Source organism: Rhinoderma darwinii, chromosome 2, assembly GCF_050947455.1.
Source record: "Rhinoderma darwinii isolate aRhiDar2 chromosome 2, aRhiDar2.hap1, whole genome shotgun sequence".
Taxonomy (NCBI): Eukaryota; Metazoa; Chordata; class Amphibia; order Anura; family Rhinodermatidae; genus Rhinoderma; species Rhinoderma darwinii.
The window spans coordinates 43,897,868-43,910,374 of record NC_134688.1 but is presented as its reverse complement, the minus strand read 5'-3'; the positions used below and the strand labels follow the sequence as shown (position 1 = coordinate 43,910,374).

General features: G+C 33.0%; 1 long non-coding RNA gene across 1 annotated transcript in view; it reads right to left on the bottom strand.

The window, feature by feature from the left end:
* Positions 1-219: 219 nt before the first annotated feature.
* Positions 220-12,507, bottom strand: part of LOC142740516 (uncharacterized) — a 127,198-nt gene continuing 114,910 nt past the window's right edge. The window contains exon 4 of the long non-coding RNA XR_012880750.1: positions 220-597. This is a non-coding gene — a long non-coding RNA (uncharacterized LOC142740516). The remainder of the gene's footprint in view (positions 598-12,507) is intronic.

The following is a 12,507-nucleotide window of genomic DNA, read 5'->3' as shown; positions in this document are numbered from 1 at the left end:
AGTGCCTTGAATATCTTGTCTCTTTTTTTTTTTTTTTCATTGTTATTATTCTGGAAATGGCACCGTGCAATATGTATTGCATTTTTTAGGAAATCTCATTGGATAAAAATCTCTTATCCTTTTTCTTCTCAGTACATATATACCACACCAGAACCAAGCTCAGTACATATATACCACACCAGAACAAAGCTCAGTACATATATACAGCCCCAGAACCAAGCTCAGTACAAATATACAGACCCAGAACAAATACAGTTCAGTACAGAGATCATTTGCAAATTCAGTTTAACCCCTGCTGTATACATTTGTATGACATAAAACAACAGCTCCCAGTATAGCCTGAACGATGGTTATGCTGGGAGTTGCTATTTAACAAAAAATAATGCTACCATCCGTCATCTCGGTGCAGAATATACAGTGACTACAGTACTGATCTGTCACAGGGAGAATAAACATTTACATTGGGTGACTCTCAGATTCTTCTTCTTTTTTTTCTTTTTTTTCTCCATCTGGTCCAGACTTCTTCCGGCAACGGCACATTTCTGCAGTTTGCAGCTCAGATTTCTTCAGCTCCTCACTTTTCCAACATTTCCACATCTATAAATGAAGAATACATTTCTCATGATGCCACACTCTATGCTTCTAAATATAATAGTATCATAAACTGTGCCCCTGAATATAATAGCACTATACACTGTACTCCTGAATATAATAGTACTATACACTGTGCTCCTGAATATAATAGTACTATAAACTGTGCTCCTGACTATAATAGTACTATACACTGTGCCCCTGAATATAATAGTATTATACACTGTACTCCTGAATATAATAGTACTATACACTGTGCTCCTGAATATAATAGTACTATACACTGTGCTCCTGAATATAATAGTACTATACACTGTGCTCCTGAATATAATAGTACTATACACTGTACTCCTGAATATAATAGTACTATATATTGTGCTCCTGAATATAATAGTACTATACACTGTACTCCTGAATATAATAGTACTATACACTGTACTCCTGAATATAATAGTGCTATACACTGTGCTCCTGAATATAATAGTACTATACACTGTACTCCTGAATATAATATTACTATACACTGCGCTCCTGAATATAATAGTTCTATACACTGTGCTCCTGAATATAATAGTACTATACACTGTGCTCCTGAATATAATAGTACTATACACTGCGCTCCTGAATATAATAGTACTATACACTGTGCTCCTGAATATAATAGTACTATACACTGTGCTCCTGAATATAATAGTACTATACACTGTACTCCTGAATATAATAGTGCTATACACTGTGCACCTGAATATAATAGTACTATACACTGTACTCCTGAATATAATAGTACTATACACTGCGCCCCTGAAAATAATAGTACTATACACTGTGCTCCTGACTATAATAGTACTATACACTGTGCTCCTGAAAATAATAGTACTATACACTGCGCCCCTGAAAATAATAGTACTATACACTGTTCTCCTGAATATAATAGTACTATACACTGTACTCCTGAATATAATAGTACTATACACTGTACTGCTGAATATAATAGTACTATACACTACGCTCCTGAATATAATAGTACTATACACTGTACTCCTGAATATAACAGTACTATACACTGTGCTCCTGAATATAATAGTACTATACACTGTTCTCCTGAATATAATAGTACTATACACTGTACTCCTGAATATAATAGTACTATACACTGTACTGCTGAATATAATAGTACTATACACTACGCTCCTGAATATAATAGTACTATACACTGTACTCCTGAATATAACAGTACTATACACTGTGCTCCTGAATATAATAGTACTATACACTGCACTCCTGAATATAATAGTACTATACACTGTGCCCTGAATATAATAGTACTATACTCCTCAATATAATAGTACTATACACTGTGCTCCTGAATATAATAGTACTATACAATGTACTACTGAATATAATATTACTATACACTGCACCCCTGAATATAATAGTACTATACACTACGCTCCTGAATGTAATAGTACTATACACTGTGCTCCTGAATATAATAGTACTATACGCTGTATTCCTGAATATAATAGTGCTATACACTGTGCCCCTGAATATAATAGTACTATACACCGTACTCCTGAATATAATAGTACTATACACTGCACTCCTGAATATAATAGTACTATACACTGCACACCTGAATATAATAGTACTATACACTGTACTCCTGAATATAATAGTACTATACACTGTGCTCCTGAATATAATAGTACTATACACTGTGCTCCTGACTATAATAGTACTATACACTGTGCTCCTGAATATAATAGTACTATACACTGTACTCCTGCATATAATAGTACTATACAATGTACTCCTGAATATAATAGTACTATACACTGTACTCCTGAATATAAAAGTACTATACACTGTGCTCCTGAATATAATAGTACTATACACTGTACTCCTGCATATAATAGTACTATACACTGTGCTCCTGAATATAATAGTACTATACACTGTACTCCTGAATATAATAGTACTATACACTGCACTCCTGAATATAATAGTACTATACACTGTACTCCTGAATATAATAGTACTATACACTGCGCTCCTGAATATAATAGTACTATACACTGCGCTCCTGAATATAATAGTACTATACACTGTGCTCCTGAATATAATAGTACTATACACACTGCACTCCTGAATATAATAGTAATATACACTGTGCTCCTGAATATAATAGTACTATACACTGTGCTCCTGAATATAATAGTACTATACAATGTACTCCTGAATATAATAGTACTATACACTGTGCTCCTGAATATAATAGTACTATACTCTGCACCCCTGAATATAATTGTACTATACACTGTGCTCCTGAATATAATAGTATCATACACTGTGCCCCTGAATATAATAGTACTATACACTGCACACCTGAATATAATAGTACTATACACTGTACTCCTGAATATAATAGTACTATACACTGTACTCCTGAATATAATAGTACTATACACTGCGCTCCTGAATATAATAGTATTATACACTGTACTCCTGAATATAATAGTACTATACACTGTACTCCTGAATATAATTGTACTATACACTGTGCTCCTGAATATAATAGTATCATACACTGTGCCCCTGAATATAATAGTACTATACACTGCACTCCTGAATATAATAGTACTATACACTGCACTCCTGAATATAATAGTACTATACACTGCACTCCTGAATATAATAGTACTATACACTACTCCTTCATATAATAGTACTATACACTGTACTCCTGAATATAATAGTACTATACACTGTACTCCTGAATATAATAGTGCTATACACTGTGCCCCTGAATATAATAGTATTATACACTGCGTTCCTGAATATAATAGTACTATACACTGCGCTCCTGAATATAATAGTATTATACACTGTACTCCTGAATATAATAGTACTATACACTGTGCCCCTGAATATAATAGTACTATACACTGTGCCCCTGAATATAATAGTACTATACACTGTGCCCCTGAATATAATAGTACTATACACTGTGCGCCTGAATATAATAGTACTATACACTGTGCCCCTGAATATAATAGCACTATACACTGTACTCCTGAATATAATTGTACTATACACTGTGCTCCTGAATATAATAGTATCATACACTGTGCCCCTGAATATAATAGTACTATACACTGCACTCCTGAATATAATAGTACTATACACTGTACTCCTTCATATAATAGTACTATACACTGTACTCCTGAATATAATAGTACTATACACTGTACTCCTGAATATAATAGTGCTATACACTGTGCCCCTGAATATAATAGTATTATACACTGCGCTCCTGAATATAATAGTACTATACACTCTAGTCCTGAATATAATAGTACTATACACTGCGCTCCTGAATATAATAGTACTATACACTGTGCTCCTGAATATAATAGTACTATACACTGTACTCCTGCATATAATAGTACTATACAATGTACTCCTGAATATAATAGTACTATACACTGTACTCCTGAATATAATAGTACTATACACTGTACTGAATATAATAGTACTATACACTGTGCTCCTGAATATAATAGTACTATACACTGTACTGAATATAATAGTACTATACACTGTGCTCCTGAATATAATAGTATTATACACTGTACTCCTGAATATAATAGTACTATACACTGTACTCCTGAATATAATAGTACTATACACTGTGCTCCTGAATATAATAGTACTATACACTGTACTCCTGAATATAATAGTGCTATACACTGTGCTCCTGAATATAATAGTATTATACACTGTGCTCCTGAATATAATAGTACTTTACACTGTGCCCCTGAATATAATAGTACTATACACTGTGCTCCTGAATATAATAGTACTATACACTGTACTCCTGAATATAATAGTACTATACACTGTGCTCCTGAATATAATAGTACCATACACTGAGCTCCTGAATATAATAGTATTATACACTGTGCTCCTGAATATAATAGTACTATACACTGCACTCCTGACTATAATAGTACTATACACTGTACTCCTGAATATAATAGTACTATACACTGTACTCCTGAATATAATAGTACTATACACTGTACTCCTGAATATAATAGTACTATACACTGCACTCCTAAATATAATAGTACTATACACTGTACTCCTGAATATAATAGTACTATACACTGTACTCCCGAATATAATAGTACTATACACTGTACTCCTGAATATAATAGTATTATACACTGTACTCCTGAATATAATAGTGCTATACACTGTGCCCCTGAATATAATAGTATTATACACTGCGCTCCTGAATATAATAGTACTATACACTGCGCTCCTGAATATAATAGTACCATACACTGCGCTCCTGAATATAATAGTATTATACACTGTACTCCTGAATATAATAGTATTATACACTGTGCCCCTGAATATAATAGTACTATACACTGTGCTCCTGAATATAATAGTACTATACACTGTGCTCCTGAATATAATAGTACTATACACTGCGCTCCTGAATATAATAGTATTATACACCATACTCCTGAATATAATAGTACTATACACTGCACTCCTGACTATAATAGTACTATACACTGTACTCCTGAATATAATAGTACTATACACTGTACTCCTGAATATAATAGTACTAAACACTGTACTCCTGAATATAATAGTACTATTCACTGCACTCCTGAATATAATAGTACTATACACTGTACTCCTGAATATAATAGTACTATACACTGTGCTCCTGAATATAATAGTATTATACACTGTACTCCTGAATATAATAGTACTTTACACTGTGCCCCTGAATATAATAGTACTATACACTGTGCCCCTGAATATAATAGTACTATACACTGTGCCCCTGAATATAATAGTACTATACACTGTGCCCCTGAATATAATAGTACTATATACTGTGCCCCTGAATATAATAGTACTATACACTGCACTCCTGAATATAATAGTACTATACACTGTGCTCCTGAATATAATAGTACTATACACTGTACTCCTGAATATAATAGTACTATACACTGTGCCCCTGAATATAATAGTACTATACACTGTGCTCCTGAATATAATAGTACTATACACTGTGCTCCTGAATATAATAGTACTATACACTGTACTCCTGAATATAATAGTACTATACACTGTGCTCCTGAATATAATAGTATTATACACTGTGCTCCTGAATATAATAGTACCATACACTGCGCTCCTGAATATAATAGTATTATACACTGTGCTCCTGAATATAATAGTACTATACACTGTGCCCTGAATATAATAGTACTATACACTGTGCTCCTGAATATAATAGTACTATACACTCTAGTCCTGAATATAATAGTACTATACACTGTTCTCCTGAATATAATAGTACTATATACTGTGCCCCTGAATATAACAGTACTATACACTGTACTCCTGAATATAATAGTACTATACACTGTGCCCCTGAATATAATAGTACTATACACTGTGCTCCTGAATATAATAGTATTATACACTGTGCTCCTGAATATAATAGTACCATACACTGCGCTCCTGAATATAATAGTATTATACACTGTGCTCCTGAATATAATAGTACTATACACTGTGCTCCTGAATATAATAGTACTATACACTCTAGTCCTGAATATAATAGTACTATACACTGTTCTCCTTAATATAATAGTACTATACACTGCGCTCCTGAATATAATAGTACTATACACTGTGCTCCTGAATATAATAGTACTATACACTGTACTCCTGAATATAATAGTACTTTACACTGTGCCCCTGAATATAATAGTACTATACACTGTGCCCCTGAATATAATAGTACTATACACTGTGCCCCTGAATATAATAGTACTATACACTGTACTCCTGAATATAATAGTACTATACACTGTGCTCCTGAATATAATAGTACTATACACTGTACTCCTGCATATAATAGTACTATACACTGTGCCCCTGAATATAATAGTACTATACACTGTGCTCCTGAATATAATAGTACTATACACTGTGCTCCTGAATATAATAGTACTATACACCGTACTCCTGAATATAATAGTACTATACACCGTACTCCTGAATATAATTGTACTATACACTGTGCTCCTGAATATAATAGTACTATACTCTGCACCCCTGAATATAATTGTACTATACCCTGTGCTCCTGAATATAATAGTATCATACACTGTGCCCCTGAATATAATAGTACTATACACTGCACTCCTGACTATAATAGTACTATACACTGTACTCCTGAATATAATAGTACTATACACTGTACTCCTGAATATAATAGTACTATACACTGTACTCCTGAATATAATAGTACTATACACTGCACTCCTGAATATAATAGTACTATACACTGTACTCCTTCATATAATAGTACTATACACTGTACTCCTGAATATAATAGTACTATACACTGTACTCCTTCATATAATAGTACTATACACTGTACTCCTGAATATAATAGTACTATACACTGTACTCCTGAATATAATAGTATTATACACTGTACTCCTGACTATAATAGTGCTATACACTGTGCCCCTGAATATAATAGTATTATACACTGTGCTCCTGAATATAATAGTACTATACACTGCGCTCCTGAATATAATAGTACCATACACTGCGCTCCTGAATATAATAGTACTATACACTGTACTCCTGAATATATTAGTACTATACACTGTGCTCCTGAATATAATAGTACTATACACTGTACTCCTGAATATAATAGTACTATACACTGTGCTCCTGAATATAATAGTATTATACACTGTGCTCCTGAATATAATAGTACCATACACTGCGCTCCTGAATATAATAGTATTATACACTGTGCTCCTGAATATAATAGTACTATACACTGTGCTCCTGAATATAATAGTACTATACACTCTAGTCCTGAATATAATAGTACTATACACTGTTCTCCTGAATATAATAGTACTATACACTGTGCCCCTGAATATAACAGTACTATACACTGTACTCCTGAATATAATAGTACTATACACTGTGCCCCTGCATATAATAGTACTATACACTGTGCTCTTGAATATAATAGTATTATATACTGTGATCCTGAATATAATAGTATTATACACTGCGCTCCTGAATATAATAGCACTATACACTGTACTCCTGAATATAATAGTACTATACACTGTGCTCCTGAATATAATAGTACTATACACACTGCACTCCTGAATATAATAGTAATATACACTGTGCTCCTGAATATAATAGTACTATACACTGTGCTCCTGAATATAATAGTACTATACAATGTACTCCTGAATATAATAGTACTATACACTGTGCTCCTGAATATAATAGTACTATACTCTGCACCCCTGAATATAATTGTACTATACACTGTGCTCCTGAATATAATAGTATCATACACTGTGCCCCTGAATATAATAGTACTATACACTGCACACCTGAATATAATAGTACTATACACTGTACTCCTGAATATAATCGTACTATACACTGTACTCCTGAATATAATAGTACTATACACTGCGCTCCTGAATATAATAGTATTATACACTGTACTCCTGAATATAATAGTACTATACACTGTACTCCTGAATATAATTGTACTATACACTGTGCTCCTGAATATAATAGTATCATACACTGTGCCCCTGAATATAATAGTACTATACACTGCACTCCTGAATATAATAGTACTATACACTGCACTCCTGAATATAATAGTACTATACACTGCACTCCTGAATATAATAGTACTATACACTACTCCTTCATATAATAGTACTATACACTGTACTCCTGAATATAATAGTACTATACACTGTACTCCTGAATATAATAGTGCTATACACTGTGCCCCTGAATATAATAGTATTATACACTGCGTTCCTGAATATAATAGTACTATACACTGCGCTCCTGAATATAATAGTATTATACACTGTACTCCTGAATATAATAGTACTATACACTGTGCCCCTGAATATAATAGTACTATACACTGTGCCCCTGAATATAATTGTACTATACACTGTGCTCCTGAATATAATAGTACTATACTCTGCACCCCTGAATATAATTGTACTATACCCTGTGCTCCTGAATATAATAGTATCATACACTGTGCCCCTGAATATAATAGTACTATACACTGCACTCCTGACTATAATAGTACTATACACTGTACTCCTGAATATAATAGTACTATACACTGTACTCCTGAATATAATAGTACTATACACTGTACTCCTGAATATAATAGTACTATACACTGCACTCCTGAATATAATAGTACTATACACTGTACTCCTTCATATAATAGTACTATACACTGTACTCCTGAATATAATAGTACTATACACTGTACTCCTTCATATAATAGTACTATACACTGTACTCCTGAATATAATAGTACTATACACTGTACTCCTGAATATAATAGTATTATACACTGTACTCCTGACTATAATAGTGCTATACACTGTGCCCCTGAATATAATAGTATTATACACTGTGCTCCTGAATATAATAGTACTATACACTGCGCTCCTGAATATAATAGTACCATACACTGCGCTCCTGAATATAATAGTACTATACACTGTACTCCTGAATATATTAGTACTATACACTGTGCTCCTGAATATAATAGTACTATACACTGTACTCCTGAATATAATAGTACTATACACTGTGCTCCTGAATATAATAGTATTATACACTGTGCTCCTGAATATAATAGTACCATACACTGCGCTCCTGAATATAATAGTATTATACACTGTGCTCCTGAATATAATAGTACTATACACTGTGCTCCTGAATATAATAGTACTATACACTCTAGTCCTGAATATAATAGTACTATACACTGTTCTCCTGAATATAATAGTACTATACACTGTGCCCCTGAATATAACAGTACTATACACTGTACTCCTGAATATAATAGTACTATACACTGTGCCCCTGCATATAATAGTACTATACACTGTGCTCTTGAATATAATAGTATTATATACTGTGATCCTGAATATAATAGTATTATACACTGCGCTCCTGAATATAATAGCACTATACACTGTACTCCTGAATATAATAGTACTATACACTGTGCTCCTGAATATAATAGTACTATACACACTGCACTCCTGAATATAATAGTAATATACACTGTGCTCCTGAATATAATAGTACTATACACTGTGCTCCTGAATATAATAGTACTATACAATGTACTCCTGAATATAATAGTACTATACACTGTGCTCCTGAATATAATAGTACTATACTCTGCACCCCTGAATATAATTGTACTATACACTGTGCTCCTGAATATAATAGTATCATACACTGTGCCCCTGAATATAATAGTACTATACACTGCACACCTGAATATAATAGTACTATACACTGTACTCCTGAATATAATCGTACTATACACTGTACTCCTGAATATAATAGTACTATACACTGCGCTCCTGAATATAATAGTATTATACACTGTACTCCTGAATATAATAGTACTATACACTGTACTCCTGAATATAATTGTACTATACACTGTGCTCCTGAATATAATAGTATCATACACTGTGCCCCTGAATATAATAGTACTATACACTGCACTCCTGAATATAATAGTACTATACACTGCACTCCTGAATATAATAGTACTATACACTGCACTCCTGAATATAATAGTACTATACACTACTCCTTCATATAATAGTACTATACACTGTACTCCTGAATATAATAGTACTATACACTGTACTCCTGAATATAATAGTGCTATACACTGTGCCCCTGAATATAATAGTATTATACACTGCGTTCCTGAATATAATAGTACTATACACTGCGCTCCTGAATATAATAGTATTATACACTGTACTCCTGAATATAATAGTACTATACACTGTGCCCCTGAATATAATAGTACTATACACTGTGCCCCTGAATATAATAGTACTATACACTGTGCCCCTGAATATAATAGTACTATACACTGTGCGCCTGAATATAATAGTACTATACACTGTGCCCCTGAATATAATAGCACTATACACTGTACTCCTGAATATAATTGTACTATACACTGTGCTCCTGAATATAATAGTATCATACACTGTGCCCCTGAATATAATAGTACTATACACTGCACTCCTGAATATAATAGTACTATACACTGTACTCCTTCATATAATAGTACTATACACTGTACTCCTGAATATAATAGTACTATACACTGTACTCCTGAATATAATAGTGCTATACACTGTGCCCCTGAATATAATAGTATTATACACTGCGCTCCTGAATATAATAGTACTATACACTGTGCTCCTGAATATAATAGTACTATACACTGTACTCCTGCATATAATAGTACTATACAATGTACTCCTGAATATAATAGTACTATACACTGTACTCCTGAATATAATAGTACTATACACTGTACTGAATATAATAGTACTATACACTGTGCTCCTGAATATAATAGTACTATACACTGTACTGAATATAATAGTACTATACACTGTGCTCCTGAATATAATAGTATTATACACTGTACTCCTGAATATAATAGTACTATACACTGTACTCCTGAATATAATAGTACTATACACTGTGCTCCTGAATATAATAGTACTATACACTGTACTCCTGAATATAATAGTGCTATACACTGTGCTCCTGAATATAATAGTATTATACACTGTGCTCCTGAATATAATAGTACTTTACACTGTGCCCCTGAATATAATAGTACTATACACTGTACTCCTGAATATAATAGTACTATACACTGTGCTCCTGAATATAATAGTACTATACACTGTACTCCTGAATATAATAGTACTATACACTGTGCTCCTGAATATAATAGTACCATACACTGAGCTCCTGAATATAATAGTATTATACACTGTGCTCCTGAATATAATAGTACTATACACTGCACTCCTGACTATAATAGTACTATACACTGTACTCCTGAATATAATAGTACTATACACTGTACTCCTGAATATAATAGTACTATACACTGTACTCCTGAATATAATAGTACTATACACTGCACTCCTAAATATAATAGTACTATACACTGTACTCCTGAATATAATAGTACTATACACTGTACTCCCGAATATAATAGTACTATACACTGTACTCCTGAATATAATAGTATTATACACTGTACTCCTGAATATAATAGTGCTATACACTGTGCCCCTGAATATAATAGTATTATACACTGCGCTCCTGAATATAATAGTACTATACACTGCGCTCCTGAATATAATAGTACCATACACTGCGCTCCTGAATATAATAGTATTATACACTGTACTCCTGAATATAATAGTATTATACACTGTGCCCCTGAATATAATAGTACTATACACTGTGCTCCTGAATATAATAGTACTATACACTGTGCTCCTGAATATAATAGTACTATACACTGCGCTCCTGAATATAATAGTATTATACACCATACTCCTGAATATAATAGTACTATACACTGCACTCCTGACTATAATAGTACTATACACTGTACTCCTGAATATAATAGTACTATACACTGTACTCCTGAATATAATAGTACTAAACACTGTACTCCTGAATATAATAGTACTATACACTGCACTCCTGAATATAATAGTACTATACACTGTACTCCTGAATATAATAGTACTATACACTGTGCTCCTGAATATAATAGTATTATACACTGTACTCCTGAATATAATAGTACTTTACACTGTGCCCCTGAATATAATAGTACTATACACTGTGCCCCTGAATATAATAGTACTATACACTGTGCCCCTGAATATAATAGTACTATACACTGTGCCCCTGAAT